Genomic DNA, 22931 nt, shown 5'->3' on the forward strand with positions numbered 1-22931 from the left:
GTTTGGTTGTGTGGGTGTGGTTGTGTGTGTGGTTGTGTGTGTGGTTGTGTGTTTGGTTGTGTGTGTGGTTGTGGGTGTGGTTGTGTGTGTTTGTGTGGTTGTGGGTTTGGTTGTGTGGGTGTGGTTGTGTGTGTGGTTGTGTGTGGTTGTGTGTGTGGTTGTGTGTGTGGTTGTGTGGCTGTGTGTGGTTGTGTATGTGTGTGGCTGTGTGTGGTTGTGTGTGTGGTTGTGGGTGTGGTTGTGGGTGTGTGTGTGGATGTGTGTGTGTGGTTGTGTGTGTGTGTGGTTGTGTGTGTGTGTGTGTGGTTGTGTGTGTGGGTGTGGTTGTGGGTGCAGTTGTGGGTGTGTGTGGTTGTGGTTGTGTGAGTGTGGTTGTGTGTGTGTGGTTGTGCGTGTGTGGTTGTGTGTGTGTGGTTGTGTGCGTATGTGTGGTTGTGTGTGTGGTTGTGTGTGGTTGTGTGTGTGTAGTTGTGGGTGTGGTTGTTGGTGTGGTTGTGTGTGTGTGGTTGTTTGTGTGGTTGTGTGTGTGTGGTTGTGTGTGTGATTGTGTGTGTGTTTGTGTGTGGTTATGTGTGTTTGTGTGTGGTTGGGTGTGGTTGGGTGTGGTTGTGTGTTTGTGGTTGTGTGTGTGGTTGTGTGTGTGTGGTTATGGGTGTGGTTGGGTGTGTGTGTGGTTGTGGTTGTGTGTGTGGTTGTGGGTGTGGTTGTGTGGGTGGTTGTGTGTGTGGTTGTGTGTGGTTGTGTGTGTGATTGTCATGTGTGTTGTGGTTGTGTGCGGGTGCAGTTTTGGGTGCAGGTGTGGTTGTGGGTGTATGTGTGGATGTGTGGTTGGGTGTTGGTGTGTGTGGTTGTGTGTGTGTGTGATTGTGTGTGTGGTTGTGTGTGTGTGGTTGTGTGTGTGGTTGTGGTTGTGTGTGTGGTTGTGTGTGTGGTTGTGGTTGTGTGTGTGGTTGTGTGTGTGTGTGGTTGTGCTTGTGTGGTTGTGTGTGTGGTTGTGTGTGTGTGGTTGGGTGTGGTTGTGTGTGGTTGTGTGTAGGGTTGTGGTTGTGTTGTGGTTGTGTGTGTGGTTGTGTGTGGTTGTGGTTGTGGGTGTGTGGGTGTGGGTGTGGTTGTGTGTGTGGTTGTGTGTGGTTGTGTGTGTGTGTGGTTGTGTGTGTGGTTGTGGTTGTGTGTGTGGTTGTGCGGTTGTGTGTGTGTGGTTGTGTGTGTGGTTGTGTGTGTGGTTGTGTATGGTTGTGTGTGTGTGGTTGTGTGTGTGTGGTTGTGTGTGTGGTCGTGCGTGTTTGTGGTTGTGTGTGTGGTTTTGTGTGTGGTTGTGTGTGTGGTTGTGTGGGTGTGGTTGTGTGTGTGTGGGTGTGGTTGTGTGTGTATGTGTGGTTGTGGGGTGGGTGGGTGTGGGTGTGGTTGTGTGTGTGGTTGTGTGTGTGGTTGTGTATGTGTGTATGGTTGTTTGTGTGGTTGTGTGTGTGTTTTTGTGTGGTTGTGTGTGGTTGTGTGTGTGTGGTTGTGTGGGTGGTTGTGTGTGTGGTTGTGGGTGTGGTTGTGTGGGGTTGTGTGTGGGTGTGGTTGTGTGGGTGTGGTTGTGTGTGGATGTGGGTGTGGTTGTGTGTGTGTGGTTGTGTGTGTGGTTGGGTGTGGTTGTGTGTGTGGTTGTGTTTGTGTGGTTGTGTGTGTGGTTGTGTGTGTGGTTGTGTGTGTGGTTGTGTGTGTGTGGTTTGTGCGTGTGGGTGTGGTTGGGTGTGTGTGGTTGTGTGTGGTTTTGGTTGTGTGTGTGTGTGATTGTGGGTGTGATTGTATGTGTGTGGTTGTGTGTGTGGTTGTGTGTGTGTGGTTGTTGTTGTGTGTGTGGTTGTGTGTGTGTGGTTGTGCATGTGGCTGTGCGTGTGGTTGTGGGTGTGATTGTGTGTGTGTGTGTGGTTTTGTGTATGTGTGTGGTTGTGTGTGTGTGTGGTTGTGTGTGTGTGGCTGTGTGTGTGTGGTTGTGTGTGTGGTTGTGTGTGTGTGGTTGTGTGTGTGTGGTTGTGTGGTTGTGCTTGTGGTTGTGTTTGTGTGTGGTTGTGGTTGTGTGTGTGACAGTGATACATTGAGTTTGTGGAAAGAGAAAGTACGTTGTAAGTCAAACGGGCGCAGCATAGCATTAACACAACAACAAAACAAACCATATCACTTAGTGAAAAGTGAGTGCTGATCATGGATACACACAGCCCATCATCTTAAGAGTTTGATTGCAGCCAATGTGCACTCAAACCTGCCCCCTTCTTGTGAGTTGCACCCCATATTTTATGAGTTGTAACTGCCACATCAGTTTGAACCCAGCCAAATGCAAATCAGTCTTGACCCTGCTTCAATGGGAACAGTCTAGCCCAAACTGCCAGGCCAGGTCCTTGCTGAACCGGAACACAATCAACAAAAGACAGTTTTCAGCCTTATTAGGGTTCATCACTCAGGTAAAGCTTGGTTCCAGTGTCACAGTGTGCACGGGACCCACGCCTGGGCATACAAGTCCCATTTAGGGTGACACACTGAAGTATATAAAAAAGTGATAGATAGAATAATTGAATTGATCTCAGCCATTGAGATTTACTCAGGCTGCATTCCAGTCCATCCTTATTTTGCACACCATACCACCTCCGTTTTGACCCAGCCATATGCAAATCAGTATTGACAATGCACCATTGGGAAAACTCCAGTGCAAATTGCCAGTGGTTAAACACATTGCAAGCATTCCTCCCATCACTTTTTGTGTGTTTGAACTACCAACTGGCAAGAGTATGCCAAGCCGTTGGTCCCATGCTCACGGTGTCACACCCTACTGAAGAGACCCAATCAGGATGAAACTTGTTTGGGTTGCTGGTGTTCCAGTTCTGGGAGGACCTGGCCTGATAGTTTCAGCTAGAATGCCAGACTGTTCCTATTGAAACAGGGTCAAGATAGGTTTGCATATCTCTGGGTCCAAACTGAGCTGGCACAGAGGCCAAAAGAACAATGGGTTGAAATTCTACCCCAAGCGATTGCCATTGGTAGGAGAAATTGCAAACATTCCTCCCATAACCTGTGGTGTGTCTAAAGTACCACTCTTAGTGACAAGGGTATGTCCTGACCTGGGTCCTGTGCTCACTGTGCCGCTGGAATCAAGCTACACCCAACTGAAGAAACCCAACCAGCCCAGCAGCATCCCTTAAGGGAACTGAAGCATCTGCATTGAGGGCTTCCCTTTCTCTCTGAAAGATTATGATAACTGTCTCTTTTTTCCAAACCAGGCATGCCTCAAGCTCACCCCTTCAGTCATTCAGCCAATCACATTTACACAATGTAAGCTTAGAGTCACTCCCTTCTTGACCACCAACCCCCCACATCCTGTGGTTGCTAGGGCATAATTGCAGTTATCCATCCTTTGGCAGTTTGCAACACAGTTCTGCCCTTCCAGGAACCAACAGTAATTAGGTATTCAGGGCATGCTGACAGTATGCACAGGTTTGATTGATTTCGTAGTCAAAAAGAAAATCATTACCAACAACATATACCTTCACATTCCCTAGGTAAACACATCTGTATGGTTGAACAGTTCTCTTGTTCTTTATTACATGCAGCATTATTACATGGATGTGTTTCTGCGTGATATGTATCTCCCATGCACCAGCCACACCCCTACCTCTCTTAAATGTCCAGCACCATTGGATTGGGCAAAGGTCCATGCATAGTCATCGAATGGTGGTCCATCTTTTTAACAGAAGAAACACCAGTAGTGCCGTGCTCCTTTTCCTCTTATTTTCAGTGTGGAAGGGTTCTATGGTCATTTGGTATTTCTTGGGTAACAGTCGGGGTAGAAGGTGTGCACACACAGAGCATCTATCTGCAACAGCATAAAGTTATTTGATGACATTTCTACATCAAGTCTACATATAGGGCAATTATGACTTCTGCATTGATTCATTTTGTGTAGCTGTCTGGGTAGCAGCTACCTGCAACGTTTTGAATTGTATGATCCAGAACCTGACTATTTGGCGCGCCGGCTGTCATCTGCACCAGTGCTGGCTTCCGTCTCCCATCGTTCGATCGCCTCCCTTCAGTCCTCCATTCTTCTAGTTTATATCACAAGAGGAGTGTTGGGTGTGTCAGTTCTGTGAGCTGCATGTATGGCAGGTATGATCCTACAGTCAGCACCCACACTCAGTATTGTGGTGAGCAGGGCATATGCAATCTCAGATTCACACCTTTAACATGGCACTGCATGCATATATGCAGAATCAGCCTATGAGGGTGGTCCTTACAGCTCCCCTTCGATCACAGCTGATTCTTGTCCTTACTCAGCAAGTGAGGTCATGATTATAGGTGGAAGATGGAGAACTCTGTACGTTTCACAAGGAATTGGCTAGGAGTGTGTTTGCTAGGGGTGTGTCATGCCCCATGTAGAATGTCGATAACAGTGGTAGTACCTTTGCTTGATAGGTTTTTAACAGTGGCATTAACAGGTCTCCTCCATAAGACCAACTAAGTGACTTTAGGCTTCTTTCAGTAGATCCATCCATGTGACTTATTTTCTGTAAATGTTTGTTCACAGCACCTGTTGGCTGTTATTATATCTATCTCTGCATTCTATATGGAGTCTCTCTAATACTAATGTGGAGCAGCACTTACATACATAAAATGAAAGAACATTTATCTTATGAGGATATCCTGAGAAACTGGTAACTATCTGGTGCTTCGGGACCTACATTGGGCATACTGGTGATACAATATGAGATAGTCTGCTAGCCTGGATTATCCCAAAATTCAGTTTCAAATAAAGCTTAAAGATTTTTGTCAGTACAATTTTTTTCATAGATGAAAATTGTTGGTGGCAGATGCCAGAACTGTCTGAGCATTGGTCATAGCGCAGAGGAACCGCCCACATTGTCTGCAGGTTTAGTATAGTCTTTCGTAGAAGATTCATCTTTGTCAACACTCTTTTTGCCGCTTTCCCGTCTAGCCTCAAACGCAGCCATTTGTTGGGCCAAGTAAGTCATCCAAACCTTAAGATCAAGCCTGTTGCCTACTCTTCTGGTATGCCTAGTTCATGCTGCCACGTGACTCTGTTCATCTTACTTATAGCAGTGGAATTAGGAAAGACGGGAATATGATGAATGTCCTTGGATGCTCACCTTTTTTCTTCCTACTGCCCACTTATTCTTATCCTGGAAGTCCACCAAAAGAGCTGGAAGGATGGAAGAAAGCCTTTTCCCTCTTACACTTCAGATTCTAAACCACACACTTTATCTGGACTCCTTATTGCCACCGCTGGTCTTCAAGGTGTCCAGGCGCCACGGACAGATGGTTTCAATCACCTCAACTTTGATGGTGAAATATACGCTACGGACAATCACACGGTGATGGCACATGTCAACCTGGATCATAAGAGGTGATCTAGTGCTTAATCTGCTGACTCGAGGCATGGCTGCCTGGGTTCTTCTAATGCTGCCTTCAGCATTTGACTGAACATATTGTTATAATGGGAAATTGATTAATCTCCCTGTGTCTATAAAATTGTGAAAATTGAACACAGTTGTAAACATGTGAAATGTAATGCTATTGTGAAATGCAAACAGGTAAATCTCCTATTGCAGTACGCAGTACTATTGCTATGCAGCTAGGTTTGAACATTATGAATGCCAACACGAATTTATATTTGCTTGTGCAACATTCTGGCTTTTTTAAAGCTGTTTTGAAACCGAATGCCAACACTTTTCCCAGATGGTGGTAAAATGCAGATTCTTGTACTTGATTGACCCTTGTAGCAGCACACAGGAGCTTGAAATGATGGAGTGAAATGTACTCCCAGGGACTTGAAAGTATTATCTAATGCATCAGGACATGGGTCTAAATCATGAGCATAGAAACCATGGAGAACAGGGGGGCATTATCCCCCCCAAGAAATTGGAGTGGGATGGGGGGCATGCGACAATATGCCCCTCACATTTTAAAATGGAACCTGGAGATTAAACAGTGGCAGGCAGAGCATGTCTCCTTGTAACAATGATGCAAACTGCTTAAGTCTTCTTTAAGCGCTGTAACCTGAGGAGCAACCTCTGCCAGGGCCCCAAGGTCTCTTTGCTCCGATGATTGTTTAATTGTGGTCACCGAGATGTTGAACCTTTCCTAAAAACGGTCTGTTGGTCAAACCAAGATGGAACCACCAGAGTATGGAAAAGAACTGCTGGTTAGGTTAATAAAGGGGTACTCACAAACATTTGCCCAGGGGCCACAAAGTACAGTCTGTGGTGTGACCGAGGGCCGCACTGATGCCAGCAGGGTGGCAATAGGGGGTCTGAGTGGGTCAAGGCAAGGAAATCTAAAAACATGTTAAATAAACGGTCAAGCATTTATTTGGGGGGATTATTGGATCAAGGGAGAGGACGTGGCCTAATGGCTAGAGCGTCGACCTTGAAGCTGGGGAACTAGGTTCAAGTCTCGGCAGTGACGCTCAACATCATGTGATTGTGGGCAAATCACTTAACCTCCCCATGCCTAACAAAAATAATGTGTCCGTCTGCAGTGCAACTGGTGCTCATGTAAAGCTCTCGGATACCTTCCAGGTTTGCCCTATATAAAACTCCCCAAAAATATGTATATATTCACTTTGCTGTGTTATTTTTATTTGTAAAGCACATCATCACCAGCGAGGTATCCTGGCGCATGTCAATAAATGTCATTTAATTCAGAAATATAATCATCATATATATTCAACTGAAAAATGTTTTAACGTATTTATCACATTTTTGATGACCTTTGTTGTTCGATTTACATCTTTTGATGGCTCTGAGAGTCAAATCAGACCCCTGGCTCACCACTCCCTACTATTTTAGTGACCCTCGTGCCCCTGGTCGAAATCGCCCCGTACTCCATTCTTCTCTTCGTAGCAGCCATGAGGAGGGTTTGCAAGGATAGCTGGGGGAACGGGGTGAGGTGGGGGGCATGTTCTCCGTGCCCGCTACTGTAGCTTCTTATTTATGGCCGTCGTGTTCCCTCCTCAGAGGCTCTTTTCTTTGATTTACAGTAGCAGATTAATTAAGCAGCTCAGCGACGCATCGTGTAATTCTCGGAAGAGCAGCTCAGGGGGCTGTGAGCCGGCCATGCATGGCAGCCCTTGCAGGGTGCGCGTAAATCGCCGAGCTACGCGGGCAGCGCGCGGGCACATGCGTACTCGCTCATTCATTAGGACGGCAGCTCTCCCTGCAGGAGGAGAGAGGGCCGCTGCTAATTAAAACCCCCGCTCGGCTTCTGTTTTCTGCGGAAGGATTTTCAGTGACAGGTGGGCGAAAGCACTCCCAGCTTTCTCTTTACTCTGCGGAGGCAGGAGAAGTCACGACGCGGGAAAACCCCAGCTCGCGCACTGAACGTGTATGTACCTTGCACGCCAGATATGGAGAGCTTTTCATTTTGCTGGCTGATAAAGGCACAGTAAGAAGAAGGTATTTTTCCAGCATCTGCACCTTGCGAGGTAAGTGGATTGATTCTGCGTTGTTGCATTTTAGATCCCCCCCCAAAAAAATATTTACCATAATTTAGTGACGGGGGTTCACTGTGAAGCAGCCCTTCTGCCTGCAGGCGCGTTTCTGGCTTGGATTCCCTCGTCCCGCTTCCTTGGTGCTGCAGGCTTGCAGGAAAACCTTTGGTGTATGAGGGGGTGTGTGGTGTACTTACAGACCCGCCGCGGGTATACAGTACCCACACGTCCATATGTTTATAACTGCACATCATGTGTTACATTTATGCTGATATGCCTGTGTATATCCAGGTGGGCTGAACATAATACCGTATTTATTACCACTGTTGAGCGTGGGGACGTGATTCGCTAGGGATGCAGGTTTTGCTTGGGTCATTTACTCCCCCCCCTTCCTTAACAATAGTAATACATAATAATATATTGCACTTAGCAGATCGGCGTGTATGGTTTATGCCATGCTGTTTTCATCTACAGTTATACAGTCATGAAGGATTGTTTAAGGGGTTAGATCGATGCAGTGAGATATAACCCCAAAAACTAGGCCTTGTGAGCATGGTTGCAGATGTTTTCTTCTGTAAAGTGATTCTGGAATGAATTCTGGGAGGCAATAATCAGTGTTTTTTCTTCAGGCTAGTGAAACACTACAGTGGTAATAATGGTGCACAGTAGTAATGTGTGAATTTGTGTTTATTATTATACTAGTTCCAAATAACATATTATTAAAGCACGTTTATTTTCACCACATGGGACAGCTGTGCCTGTCTTCAGCGACATAGATAGATAAATTATGATGACTTTTTATTCATAGATAGGTAGATATATAGATAGATAGATAGATAGATAGATAGATAGATAGATAGATAGATATTTCTGGGTTGTACATTTTTAATTCAGAGTTTTCTACCATACCCTTTCTTGGTGAATGCTCCAGATGACCAGATAAAGCGGATTCCTACTGGATAACCTATGGTGATAGTGCGCGGTATAAATTTCTTTTAACATAACATTTAACATAACTTTCCTAGGAAGTCATCAATGAGTTGTCATAGATGACATTGTGGTTACAGCTAGTTGAAAACACCAATAAACCTAACAGTTGGAGAAGAACAATGTCTATTTGGTTTAGTTGGCACTTGTGTATAATGGACGGACCCCTGTGTTTATAGGTGTTTTATTTGAGCCGCTAGGTTTGGTGCATAGGCTAAGTTGATGGCCTTGAAACCAAGAATCCTTTGTTTTCAATACTGGCTTTGGGCTCGTGACCAAGACAAATTACATGATTTTGCTAAAATGACTTACCTTCCTGCAAATAAAATTGTATATGTGTAAATGTGTAAAAATAAAATTAGGATATGAGACCCAGAACTGCATGATGTGCTGTTTGCTATAGGCATAATTACACTGTCCCACCAGTAGCCCGTTACCTTGTGGTTTGTGTTATCTTGATTTCAAAGGCCAGCGAGTACAAAACTGTACTCTATACAATACCTCAGATATTCCTGCTTTTATAAAGATGTTTGACTGGCTAACTGCTAACTGCAATTTCCACCAAGGCTTCTGGCTAAAACATTCTCTGTGTATTGTGGGAACCTAGAATTGAATCCTGAACACCTGCATTTGATCATATTGTGTGACCGTGGGCTCTCCAAATGCGCCTTCTAACCTCAGCTCATTTGTCTCTTAAAATCGAGTTTAAAGTTAGTGACTGGCTTGACTGACTGCATACATTAAATGTATGAGGACTCAAGGCAGGCCCTTGCAGACCTTACAGTGCAGGGCCTGGGAAATGGCAAGGGCGGTACGCTCCAGGTACGCTTCAGGTAACCTCTGTCCCGATCTCTTTGTGTTGCTATTAGGTGGCCTGTTGACTAGAATATTTAGCTGCTCCTCTCTCTCACCAATTTTTTGGGAGGGAATTGCAGTTTTGTGTCTCACCATTGTAAGCACACTATTTGTAATAATGTTAACTCTTCCAGGTAAATGAATGGAGTGTGACCACTAAATTGTTTGAGAACCGATGCAGGTATAAAGTTCACAGCCCTCTCGATATAGTACAATTTCACTTAAACGTGGTTTTAAACTCGCTCTCCCTGTTATCCAGCAATTCTTTTTTGAAGGTTTAAATACATTTGGTGAATATAATCAACTAGTAGGGTTGTGAAGCAGGGCCAGAGGCTTTGATCTGAGTTGACTTGGTGAGAAATTGAAATTAGATAAATAAATTAGTTATTTATATTTGTTTGATGTAAAATAAATGATAATAGGAACGCCGCTCTCTGTTCGTTGAATTAAGGTCATCCTTTCATCCTTGCTTTGCTTCTTTTGTTTCCCTAACAAACCAGATAGTTCAAAGCTTTCTCCCTACACCTGCACAGCTCCAGATCCAATTAGAAAATCATGTCACAGAACGTCTGAAAAATTATACTGGGCATTTATAAACCAAACTGAAATCCAGTCAGTCATGTTTTGTGACGCGCTTTTGTATATCATAAGCCTACAAATGATTGATACTCTTTCCTCATTACATGTGTTTGTGTGGTCGCTATTATGCAGGGACACAGCTGTAGACAATTGGATGTACAAAATCAAAAAACAATATGGAAAGTGTGAACTGTACGTAAGGGGCCACTATATGTGCTGGGCCGTTTTAGAGGCCGGCGTTATGTAAATGAATTACAATTATCTAAGTACGCTTGTACAGGCTGGAATCGTAAGTCAATGTCAGCTTAAACTAAGCATTACACATTTCCACTGTCCTATGGTAGGATGCTCTTCTCAGAGGGCAGTTATCTGCATATGTAGACTATCAATAGGAAAAATACATTTTTGTCAGAGCTAAGAAAGAATTTGAAAGAATTTTACACATTACATTTGCTAATCCTCATTCCAGAATGGCTTCTTCTGCACTCTCCTACTTATAAATCCATTATTACTACCACATCCAACTTCCACTTTCCTTGGATTCTGATCATCCAAATGATCTAGTAAACATTTTTGTAGTTTCACTACCAACTTCTGATTCCACACATTCCCATCACTCAACAACACAATGGATTTGTTAACCCTAACCACTTTTAAATGTTGGGAAAATTGGATAACTTCTTTTCTGTACCCAGTGACCAATTTCAAACCTAATCTTTGACCTTTGTAAACAACCATTACCATTTCCATTCAGCTTGTCTCTCCCCATTCCTATGGAACAGTTCCTGTATTTTCTTAACCTTTGTCAATTCGTAAGGGAACATGCTGGTACTACAATGTAGTGTGATCTATTAAGACCACAATCATTTTTCACCATCTCTCCAATTGCTTCTTTCACAAATCACTGCCTTTAATCTTTTAATGAGAACTGAGCTCTATCTCTCAACCAACCTGTTATAAACTGATGATGTAATATGTTATGTGCTCCTACATAGATACTGTAGCATACTTTGGAGACACACTGCACATCATTATCAGAAGAATTTCAGGGAGACCTTTTTTTTGGCAAACAATTACCCCTGAAATTCAATCTCATCCTGAGTGGTAACTTGTTTGTATATCTATGCTCTAGCCACAGGAAACATTATCTACTACCACAATGACATTAGCCAAGGTACATTATGGTCCTGAAATATCTAAGGCGATCTTTCTTTAAGGAGCTTCTATTTTATCGGTCATTAAATGGAGGATAGCTCACTATTTCTTTAGACTTGTCACTCCATGACTAAAGAATAGAGTTCTTGATTTTTTTCTTCCAACTTCTGATCCATCCCTGACCATCATAAAAAGTTCACATTCATCTCTTGATGGCACTCATACCGATTTGTTCTTAATGGGCCATCGTCAAAAGTTTGTTCCTATGTTCATCTGGTACAACTAACAATTCCTACCTGACAACAATACCACACTCGCATGATAGTTCTCATAATTTCTTACTGCATTTGTCCATTCTTCCCTGGAGATGCTATCCATTGTCACCTCTTGTACACTTGTTTCCGCAAACCCATCCTTCCCACCATCCTTCTTATGAATCATTTCATTTTCCACTGGCAACCTTGATATGCAGTCTGCTAACACATTTTTCTTGCCAGGCATATATACTACTCTAAAGCAATACTCTTTCATCACCAAAGACAATGAACAAGCTATCCTTTCATTTACGGACCGCCCCATGTCTTGCAGAGTTCCGAAAGTCCCTTACGACCTGGCTATTCAGCTAATCAACTGGACCCTGCCAGTGCACGGATACCATCATGGATGACAAGAAGCGCTCTAAAATCTACTGATTGGTTGAATGATTGATCCTCAACAGCCATCTTAAAATTCTGGAATTCATCCGTCTAGTATCTTCACTGGGGAACATTAACAACAAAGGGCTATGATATTTCATGATAATATATCCTGATCCTCACAGGTATTTTCTAAACTATTTTATTCCCCACCATCAAGCTAGTGCTTCCTGTGCTATGGTGTAATATTTTCTTTCTGCTTCCTTCGAACCGTCAAATGTCTTGAGGCATATGCAGTAGTAACTTCTGTCCCTTCTTTAAGTGACAACAGAACTGCACCCAGATCTGCATTGCTGTCATCTGTGCTCATTATGCTTGTGTTGCCTCTATCAAATGATTTGCACCCAGATCTGCATTGCTGTCATCTGTGCTCATTATGCTCGTGTTGACGCTATCAAATGATTTGGGTTTTGTGCCAACACAAGCATTTGACAAATTTCACTTACACTATGAATTAATAGGGCTTTTGCACAAGTTGTGATTAAAAGCCCATTTTGGAGACTAAGATCGTACAGAGGAGACCTCCACAACAGGGCTACGGAAAAATCCACATTCTACCCTCCTACTCACACCACCCTAGTAGAATTATTGACTTTTGGAAAGGCAGTGTACTCAGAAATAGAAAAGGTAGACTCCAAAACAGTAAGAAAATTCCAATACATAAGCAATACAGAACCGGTCACACTTTCGGAATTACAAAATGTATGTATGTAGTACCTATAAAGCGCACTGTGACCAACATGGTATCCTTTGCGGTACAAAAGGGGGTGGTGATGGATGGAGCATCAGAACCAATCAAACACTCACACCCAGTCAACAGATCTGGGTTTGATCCATCACCATTCTTTAGCCCACTCTGCCACCCCAGTTCAGACATGGCCATATGCAAATCAGTCTGACCCTGTGCCTCATGAGAAGAGTCCAGCCCGAACTGCCAAGCCATGCCTTCCCTGGACCGGAAACAAGCTTCCTAGGACCGGTTTCTGGCATTTCAGCCGTCTTCAGCCAGGTTTGCTTGAATCCAGTGGCAAAGTGAGCAAGGGACTCACGTCTGAGCATACCCTGCCAACTTATGGCGAACAAAGCGGTACAAAAGGGGGTGGTGATGGATGGAGCATCAGAACCAATCAAACACTCACACCCAGTCAACAGATCTGGGTTTGATCCATCACCATTCTTTAGCCCACTCTGCCACCCCAGTTCAGACATGGCCATATGCAAATCAGTCTGACCCTGTGCCTCATGGGAAGAGTCCAGCCCGAACTGCCAAGCCATGCCTTCCCTGGACCGGAAACAAGCTTCCTAGGACCGGTTTCTGGCATTTCAGCCGTCTTCAGCCAGGTTTGCTTGAATCCAGTGGCAAAGTGAGCAAGGGACTCACGTCTGAGCATACCCTGCCAACTTATGGCGAACAAAGCGGTACAAGAGGGGGTGGTGATGGATGGAGCATCAGAACCAATCAAACACTCACACCCAGTCAACAGATCTGGGTTTGATCCATCACCATTCATTAGCCCACTCTGCCACCCCAGTTCAGACATGGCCATATGCAAATCAGTCTGACCCTGTGCCTCATGGGAAGAGTCCAGCCCGAACTGCCAAGCCATGCCTTCCCTGGACCGGAAACAAGCTTCCTAGGACCAGTTTCTGGCATTTCAGCCAGGTTTGCTTGAATCCAGTGGCAAAGTGAGCAAGGGACTCACGTCTGAGCATACCCTGCCAACTTATGGCGAACAAAGCGGTACAAAAGGGGGTGGTGATGGATGGAGCATCAGAACCAATCAAACACTCACACCCAGTCAACAGATCTGGGTTTGATCCATCACCATTCTTTAGCCCACTCTGCCACCCCAGTTCAGACATGGCCATATGCAAATCAGTCTGACCCTGTGCCTCATGGGAAGAGTCCAGCCCGAACTGCCAAGCCATGCCTTCCCCGGACCGGAAACAAGCTTCCTAGGACCGGTTTCTGGCATTTCAGTCGTCTTCAGCCAGGTTTGCTTGAATCCAGTGGCAAAGTGAGCAAGGGACTCACGTCTGAGCATACCCTGCCAACTTATGGCGAACAAAGCGGTACAAAAGGGGGTGGTGATGGATGGAGCATCAGAACCAATCAAACACTCACACCCAGTCAACAGATCTGGGTTTGATCCATCACCATTCTTTAGCCCACTCTGCCACCCCAGTTCAGACATGGCCATATGCAAATCAGTCTGACCCTGTGCCTCATGGGAAGAGTCCAGCCCGAACTGCCAAGCCATGCCTTCCCTGGACCGGAAACAAGCTTCCTAGGACCGGTTTCTGGCATTTCAGCCGTCTTCAGCCAGGTTTGCTTGAATCCAGTGGCAAAGTGAGCAAGGGACTCACGTCTGAGCATACCCTGCCAACTTATGGCGAACAAAGCGGTACAAAAGGGGGTGGTGATGGATGGAGCATCAGAACCAATCAACCACTCACACCCAGTCAACAGATCTGGGTTTGATCCATCACCATTCTTTAGCCCACTCTGCCACCCCAGTTCAGACATGGCCATATGCAAATCAGTCTGACCCTGTGCCTCATGGGAAGAGTCCAGCCCGAACTGCCAAGCCATGCCTTCCCTGGACCGGAAACAAGCTTCCTAGGACCGGTTTCTGGCATTTCAGCCGTCTTCAGCCAGGTTTGCTTGAATCCAGTGGCAAAGTGAGCAAGGGACTCACGTCTGAGCATACCCTGCCAACTTGTGGCGAACAAAGCGGTACAAAAGGGGGTGGTGATGGATGGAGCATCAGAACCAATCAACCACTCACACCCAGTCAACAGATCTGGGTTTGATCCATCACCATTCTTTAGCCCACTCTGCCACCCCAGTTCAGACATGGCCATATGCAAATCAGTCTGACCCTGTGCCTCATGGGAAGAGTCCAGCCCGAACTGCCAAGCCATGCCTTCCCTGGACCGGAAACAAGCTTCCTAGGACCGGTTTCTGGCATTTCAGCCGTCTTCAGCCAGGTTTGCTTGAATCCAGTGGCAAAGTGAGCAAGGGACTCACGTCTGAGCATACCCTGCCAACTAAAAATGGTGATGGATCAAACCCAGATCTGTTGACTGGGTGTGAGTGTTTGATTGGTTCTGATGCTCCGTCCATCACCACCCCCTTTTGTACCGCTTTGTTCGCCATAAGTTGGCAGGGTATGCTCAGACGTGAGTCCCTTGCTCACTTTGCCACTGGATTCAAGCAAGCCTGGCTGAAGACGGCTGAAATGCCAGAAACCGGTCCTAGGAAGCTTGTTTCCGGTCCAGGGAAGGCATGGCTTGGCAGTTCGGGCTGGACTGTTCCCATGAGGCACAGGGTCAGACTGATTTGCATATGGCCATGTCTGAACTGGGGTGGCAGAGTGGGCTAAAAAATGGTGATGGATCAAACCCAGATCTGTTGACTGGGTGTGAGTGTTTGATTGGTTCTGATGCTCCGTCCATCACCACCCCCTTTTGTACCGCTTTGTTCGCCATAAGTTGGCAGGGTATGCTCAGACGTGAGTCCATTGCTCACTTTGCCACTGGATTCAAGCAAGCCTGGCTGAAGACGGCTGAAATGCCAGAAACCGGTCCTAGGAAGCTTGTTTCCGGTCCAGGGAAGGCATGGCTTGGCAGTTCGGGCTGGACTGTTCCCATGAGGCGCAGGGTCAGACTGATTTGCATATGGCCATGTCTGAACTGGGGTGGCAGAGTGGGCTAAAAAATGGTGATGGATCAAACCCAGATCTGTTGACTGGGTGTGAGTGTTTGATTGGTTTTGATGCTCCGTCCATCACCACCCCCTTTTGTACCGCTTTGTTCGCCATAAGTTGGCAGGGTATGCTCAGACGTGAGTCCCTTGCTCACTTTGCCACTGGATTCAAGCAAGCCTGGCTGAAGATGGCTGAAATGCCAGAAACCGGTCCTAGGAAGCTTGTTCCGGACCAGGGAAGGCATGGCTTGGCAGTTCGGGCTGGACTGTTCCCATGAGGCACAGGGTCAGACTGATTTGCATATGGCCATGTCTGAACTGGGGTGGCAGAGTGGGCTAAAAAATGGTGATGGATCAAACCCAGATCTGTTGACTGGGTGTGAGTGTTTGATTGGTTCTGATGCTCCGTCCATCACCACCCCCTTTTGTACCGCTTTGTTCGCCATAAGTTGGCAGGGTATGCTCAGACGTGAGTCCCTTGCTCACTTTGCCACTGGATTCAAGCAAGCCTGGCTGAAGACGGCTGAAATGCCAGAAACCGGTCCTAGGAAGCTTGTTTCCGGTCCAGGGAAGGCATGGCTTGGCAGTTCGGGCTGGACTGTTCCCATGAGGCACAGGGTCAGACTGATTTGCATATGGCCATGTCTGAACTGGGGTGGCAGAGTGGGCTAAAAAATGGTGATGGATCAAACCCAGATCTGTTGACTGGGTGTGAGTGTTTGATTGGTTCTGATGCTCCGTCCATCACCACCCCCTTTTGTACCGCTTTGTTCGCCATAAGTTGGCAGGGTATGCTCAGACGTGAGTCCCTTGCTCACTTTGCCACTGGATTCAAGCAAGCCTGGCTGAAGACGGCTGAAATGCCAGAAACCGGCCCTAGGAAGCTTGTTTCCGGTCCAGGGAAGGCATGGCTTGGCAGTTCGGGCTGGACTGTTCCCATGAGGCACAGGGTCAGACTGATTTGCATATGGCCATGTCTGAACTGGGGTGGCAGAGTGGGCTAAAAAATGGTGATGGATCAAACCCAGATCTGTTGACTGGGTGTGAGTGTTTGATTGGTTCTGATGCTCCGTCCATCACCACCCCCTTTTGTACAACATGGTATCCTGGCGGTCGTTATTACCACTGTGTGAGAGAGAACAACTGATGGAAATCTGCAGCTAAAACCGGTTATTAATGAGGAAACAGCCAAGTTTTCAGTGATATTCTGAATTTTAATAAGTCAGAGTGGGATCTTAATGGAGCTGGTAATTTGTTCCATATCTGAGCTGCATTCGCAGTAAAAGCACGTCCTCCTTGTTAGGCATTTTGTAATCTGAGTTCTTGGACATAGTTGCCTGTGGATGATCGGAGGTTTCTGCGGAGAGTATATATTATTAGTTTGGCTTGAGGGGGTTTTGGTCCTTTGTTATGTAGTGCCTTACGAACAATGCAGATAGATTTAAAAATAATTCTCTGTTTGATGGGCAGCCAGCCAGTGTAGATCTTTTAAAGCCTTTGTGGCAGAAGAGTGTAGAGGTCTGTTCAATGTTAACTTTGCTGTAATTATCTGGATGCGCTCTAGTTTCTTTAATAAACAACTAGGGGCTCCTAATAAAAGGGCATTGCAGTAGTCCAGCCTACTTAGTATTACATCTCTAGAGATCAATGATCTGGCTGGCAGATCGAGCAGAGGATATAGCTTACTAAGGGCCCGGATCAGTGCGAAGCAGGTCCTGGTAAGTCCGTTCACTTGTTTATCCATGGACAGACCTTCATCTATAAGCACACCTAAGTTTTGTACCGCTGTTGGGTTGCCCAATGGCATTTCCGTGGTTAGAGGCCAGAAGTTAGGGGATGCAGATAACAGTATTTTATTGGGCGAGCAACAGAGGAGCTCAGTTTTGCTTCCATTCATCTTGAGTGAATTTGCATTCATCCAGTCAAAGATGTCCAAGATACGTGCCTGAAAGTTGCATTGAATGTCCTCCTGGTCTTTGTTCAATGACAGAATTAGCTGAGTATCGTCTGCGTAGTTAATCAGCTTGATCTTGTGGGACTTATTAAGAGAGATAAGGGATGTGACATAAATGTTAAATAAAATAGGACTGAGGGAAGAGCCCTGGGGACACCATTTGTTGTTGTTCTAAATTTGGATAGAAAAGAGGGGGATAGAAAATGACACAGAGATCATGATAAAACCTGCCAATAAAGACGGAGCTATTGCTCTACAGACTTCCACCGCCTATAGAACTGAATGTCAAAGACTATTAGGCAATGGACAGAATTACATGATCCTGGAACGTGATCCCACTCCGGCACTGAGGATAGAATTTGCCTCTATGGTTGAATAAGCTGAATGTGAAGGGTGGATTAACAAACAGAAGGGATGTGTCTTGAGAAACACCAAACTCGACAACCCTATATTTCTACACCCTCCCAAAAATTCGCAAAAACCAGGACCTTCTGCCCGTATGACCAATAGTATCAGGGTTTGACTTGATATTGGAGCCTTTGTCTCAATTTTGTGACAGTTTTTTTAAACCAATACTACAAAAGACACAGAGGCACTAAAGATCTGCTGGTACAAATTAAAGATCTTGAATTCAATGGACATGACAACTTATTAATGAGGCTGGATGTCGAGAGTTTATATACAAGCCTCCCCCAAAATGATACACTAGAAGTAATAAGGGACATTTTAGAAGTGGGGAATTGGAGCTACAAGACCCCCAGAGAAGTTGTTATGAAATGCGCAAGACTTGCCCTAACCAAAACATTTTTGAATTTGAGGGTGCACTCTTCCTCCAAACCCATGCAACTTCTATGGCGAGCACTTTTTCCCCAAGTGTGTCAGGGTTGTACGTACGTACGTACGTATAACCTGGAAATTAATTACATCATACTTGACAATAACCCCTACCGCATATATATTTCCATGAAGAAGCGCTATATAGACGATGTCTTTGTAGTTTGGAATGGCGATATGTTCACAGCACAGGCCTTTGTCACTTGGCTAAATGACCAGGATAGGAATTTGAAGTTCATCTACAACCTGAACAAGAACTCATTGACATTCCTTGATGTAATCATTTTCCATGAAGGAAGGAGACTCCAGACTGATACTTTTCATAAGCCTACAGCGAGAAATAATCTTTCGAGATTTGATAGTTTCCACCCTTGCCCCACTACGGGAGAACCTTCCCTAAGAACAGTTCCTCAGTCTCCGAAAGGAGCTGTGGCCAGATTAGGGACTTCAAATAGCAGGCCGCCATACTGTCAGACAAACTGAGGTCACACAACTACCCAGAACATATAATTTAAAAAAACCAAGAAGAGAGCAAGGAATCAAAATTGGGATGCATTACTAGAAACCCAGCATGCGAAAACAGATCCACCCTTAGTATGTGTGACCACATACAACGTAGCATCGGATCACATCAAGAAATTAATCAAACGTAATTGACGAATATTGAACACAGGCACCAGATAATGGGATTTTCCCTTGTTCTCTCACAAAAGGGCAAAACATTTATGTGATACTTTGGCAGATACAAGACCCAGACAGAACCTGAAACCCATAAACACCATAAAGACAGCACTGGGCGTACCACAAGTTACAGGACATTACCCATGCGGTCATTGTAGCATATGTCATCTCACTGCACCAACTAAAGACATCGATCTTGGCTTACGTACCCCATGACAACTGTGAAAACACACAAATTGTAATACTAAACAAGTAGTTTATATGATCAGTTGCCTGTGTAATCTTAAGTACATAGGAATGACAGCAAGCATCAGATTCAGTGAACACTGGAGTAATATACACTGTAGATGCAGTAGCAGCAAAATGGCAGAATATTTTATCACTGCAAAACATACAGTGACTGACCATAGATGGATCATCCTGGAACAAGTCACAGAGGAAACAAGGAACCTAGAAATAAATCTCTTTGAAAGAGAACAAAGGTGGATTTACAAATTGTCCACCCATATCAGGGGCCTTAATGATGAAATTCTGTGATGGAACATTTTGTAACCCCCATATGCATTAGTGGCACCTGAAAAAAAAACTGACTGCAGCAAAATCCATGTACAATTGCTTTCAAATTAGTTATCACTCCCCATAGCAATAAATCTGAGAGGCAATATGATAAGAGTAGAGATACGTCTGATAGACAGGTCACTTATGTTCAGAGGAGTAGTGGCAGAAGTCCATTCTGGAAATGTAGTTATAATTCTGACCTCACTACGACTGACGGGAGAGACATTAAGGCACCAATTCGCTAAACTAGCTAATTTTAATTTTGGTAAAATATTTGTGGCCAGTAGATTGTGGACTAATTAACTTCTTGGACATAATTGGTGCATCTAACATATTAATTAAATTAGCATAAATAAACACCTTTTGAATTACATTTACTTATTCATTAAATCATAGTTTTTGATCTATGAAGCAATTTTAACTCATTCACATAGTCCCCTACCTTTCACTTTTTAAGTGCTCCGCTAACAAACGCGTAGAGCCCACCCACTCACACTAGGTGATGTGGGTCCAATGATGAAGCAGGCCACAGGTGGTATATGTGGGTGAGGACCCAACAAATATATCCAAGAAATGTAGCAAGAGCGCTAATTTACCTGGGTGCAAATCGCTCACTCACTTGAGATCTTTGAGCAGTCATGCATATAAACGCATAGGAGACAAGGTTTACGTGAGTTGGGTCAACCCTCCTTTGTGTATATTCTAGAGCAGGGTTGTCACCTTATGCCAAGAGGGAAGGCCACCATGGTGACCAGCGAGTGCCAGAACCCCGATTGAAGCATCGGAACCTGAACGATCATCTCCCTACCTGTGAGAGGAATCAGAGTAACTTACAGTGTCATCGGAGGGAGTGTCGTGGACAACCAGCTGCTGCCCGTACAAAGCCAATGGTGCTAATCACAGCCGGCATCCGCTGCAGACCTCCACATTGTGTTAGTGTGAAACGCTCCAGAGGTCAGCGGTAGAACAACACTGGTGGGAGCAGGTAGGACTGTTCACAGGGCCTGAGGGCCCAGGGGTACTTGTTCTGCCAAATAGCACTGTAGTCATGAGAACACTTTTGACATTGAAAGAGTCTGAGTGAGACTCCTAAGACTTATATCTCTAGCGGGGCCTAACCTGAATGTTGCTTATTGTGAATAGGGAGTAACCAGTACCAATAGAGAGAGGCAAGTGGGGCTCATGGACCTGCCTATCGAACACTAGAGTACTGACCTCAGGAGGACTGTGTGTATTTTCTTATGCCGTATTATACTGGAAATGCAGGAGCTACTGAGCCCAACAATGGGGGGTTGTGTCGTTTTACTCACAATTCTATGGAGCACAACCCACTATGGGTCCTGAGCAACTGGGTCGACTACCCCTTCAGCACTTGATTTGCAGTGGTAGTGGGGGACGAGCAGTCCAAGGCTTCTATATGGGAAGTAGGTGCAGGGGGTTAACACTGGCTCACAACTAAAAATACATTAGATAGCAGAAATACATGATTGTCCAATCAAATGCTTGCTTTTATGAAAAAAGGAGTATTTATATATGAACACAATGTAAAATACGGCTACTGATAAGAAGAATAGCTATAACCAGAATCATAATACTACCTAAGTGTTTATATGTGTTCGAGGGGGTGTTTGGGAGCATTCCACATAAGTATTTAGCAAAATGTGACCAGACACTGAGTGCATTGATTTCAGAAAGTAAGAAACTAAAGACCAGATTTATCAGGGAGCTTGGTTTGCCCTTATACCACACAAGGTGATGCAAGGGCAATTCAAACCCTTAAGTGAGATTTACTATGCCATGCAGAGCCACCGTTCGTGGCATAGTAAATCCGAAGTAACACAAGGCAGCAGAATCCGCTGCCTTGGTTACTCTGCCCTCGAAAAGCATTCCATGGATTGAGCATTGTTGTTCCCAGGCATCCACCCATGGTTGTTGGCGAATTCCCAAATTTACTAACAGTAGTACATCTGGTAATGCATCATAATGGTACGCCTTCCCAGGGGAGGCGTAACGGTGACAAATATGTTTATTTCTCCTCCGTTTTATCTCTTTCTGCAGCACACATTGAAAAGGGAGAAAGCCTCACAGGACTTTTTTTGTGCAGGAAGGTGTTCCTTCTTGCACAAAAACAATCCTGGCTGTAACGTAGGCACCCTTGCACCAGTCACAAGTGCGTCTGCACAGAGGGTGAGCATGAGTATGCTATATCTTAATAGATATGATGCAGTCATGTGGTGTCCATTTGACTCAGTGCAGAATTGTCTTGCTGCATTACGTTGCATCGGTTATTAGTAAATTTGCCCCTCAGGATAAAACTGGGGTGCTAAAACTACCATACGAGAGAGGGGAAATGAACCATCACATAACCTAGAATGCTTTTAACTAACCGTGCAGCTACAACACCTAGTATACTGGCTTGCACTGGCCCCCAGCTGGGAGTCAAGTCTTGCAGATGGTTGCCATGGTAATAAAGATTTTAAGCAGCTATGCATGGTGTGGCGCAACAAAATCAAACACCTGATCCAGGCTGATTTTTGGCACAAGTTCACTAAGAGACCCATGAAAAAATGCTCTTCCAAAACCAATTGTCCATATGGTACTATCCAGTACTTGACGCATTAGAAAGGGAGGCTAGGAAAGTGAGATGGACAGGCTGTGGCTGTAAAAGTTTGGAAGGCTTGTACATGGATGAAAGGCTGAAAACGTTCGCAGAGGTTAGAGAACACTTTGGGATATGGGGTCAGTTTTTGTTCAATGCGTATCTGACAAAAAATAAAAAGCTCTGTCCACAGTTCCTGGTAAACCTCCTGAATTGGAAACACTAATGGACGTAATTGGTTGTGTTTTTTAAGATGATAAACAGACAGTAGAATGGATGTCAGTCATAGCTGTTGCTGAAGGCTCTCGTTGTTGGGGGAAAGCTGTCAACTCACCTGCCTGTGGATATCTGGACCCTGTTTTCATCAAGGGACTTTGGTGTGTGCATTTTCCTTGCCGGCGGGACTGCGAGGACCAGAGTGCTGAGCGCGGCGATCACCGCTGCACCTGGGCCCTCTTCCCGCCAGCTCCTTTTGCAAATTGAACTTTCCCGCCCTACCAGCTTTAAAAACAGCGCGGTCCCCGCTTCCCGGGCGCCGCTCGTAGCTGTTGCTGAAGGCTCTCGTTGGGGGAAAGCTGTCAACTCACCTGCCTGTGGATATCTGGACCCTGTTTTCATCAAGGGACTTTGGTGTGTGCATTTTCCTTGCCGGCGGGACTGCGAGGACCAGAGTGCTGAGCGCGGCGATCACCGCTGCACCTGGGCCCTCTTCCCGCCAACTCCTCCTCCTCACTCCCATCCTCTATTTCTACGACCCTCACCACCTACGCGCTAGCGGGACGCGTGCGGGACGACGGCCGGGCAAAGACCGGGCAAAGAGCGGGCCGTTTGAGGCCGTTCGA

The 22931-nt window shown here is 45.4% G+C and overlaps 1 protein-coding gene across 2 annotated transcripts in view; it reads left to right on the top strand.

Annotated features, from left to right (window-relative positions):
* The window catches only part of NIM1K (NIM1 serine/threonine protein kinase), a 340964-nt gene that overhangs the window by 135519 nt on the left and 182514 nt on the right, over positions 1–22931 (top strand). The window contains exon 1 of one of the 2 annotated variants that reach the window (XM_085640715.1): positions 7279–7477. The exons of the other annotated variant lie outside the window; for it this stretch is intronic. The gene's annotated coding sequence lies outside the window, so the exon portion shown is untranslated. Of the gene's footprint in view, positions 1–7278; positions 7478–22931 lie in introns of those variants that run through there. 2 annotated transcript variants of the gene reach the window in all.

This window comes from Triturus cristatus, chromosome 2_1 (assembly GCF_964204655.1).
Source record: "Triturus cristatus chromosome 2_1, aTriCri1.1, whole genome shotgun sequence".
NCBI lineage: Eukaryota > Metazoa > Chordata > Amphibia > Caudata > Salamandridae > Triturus > Triturus cristatus.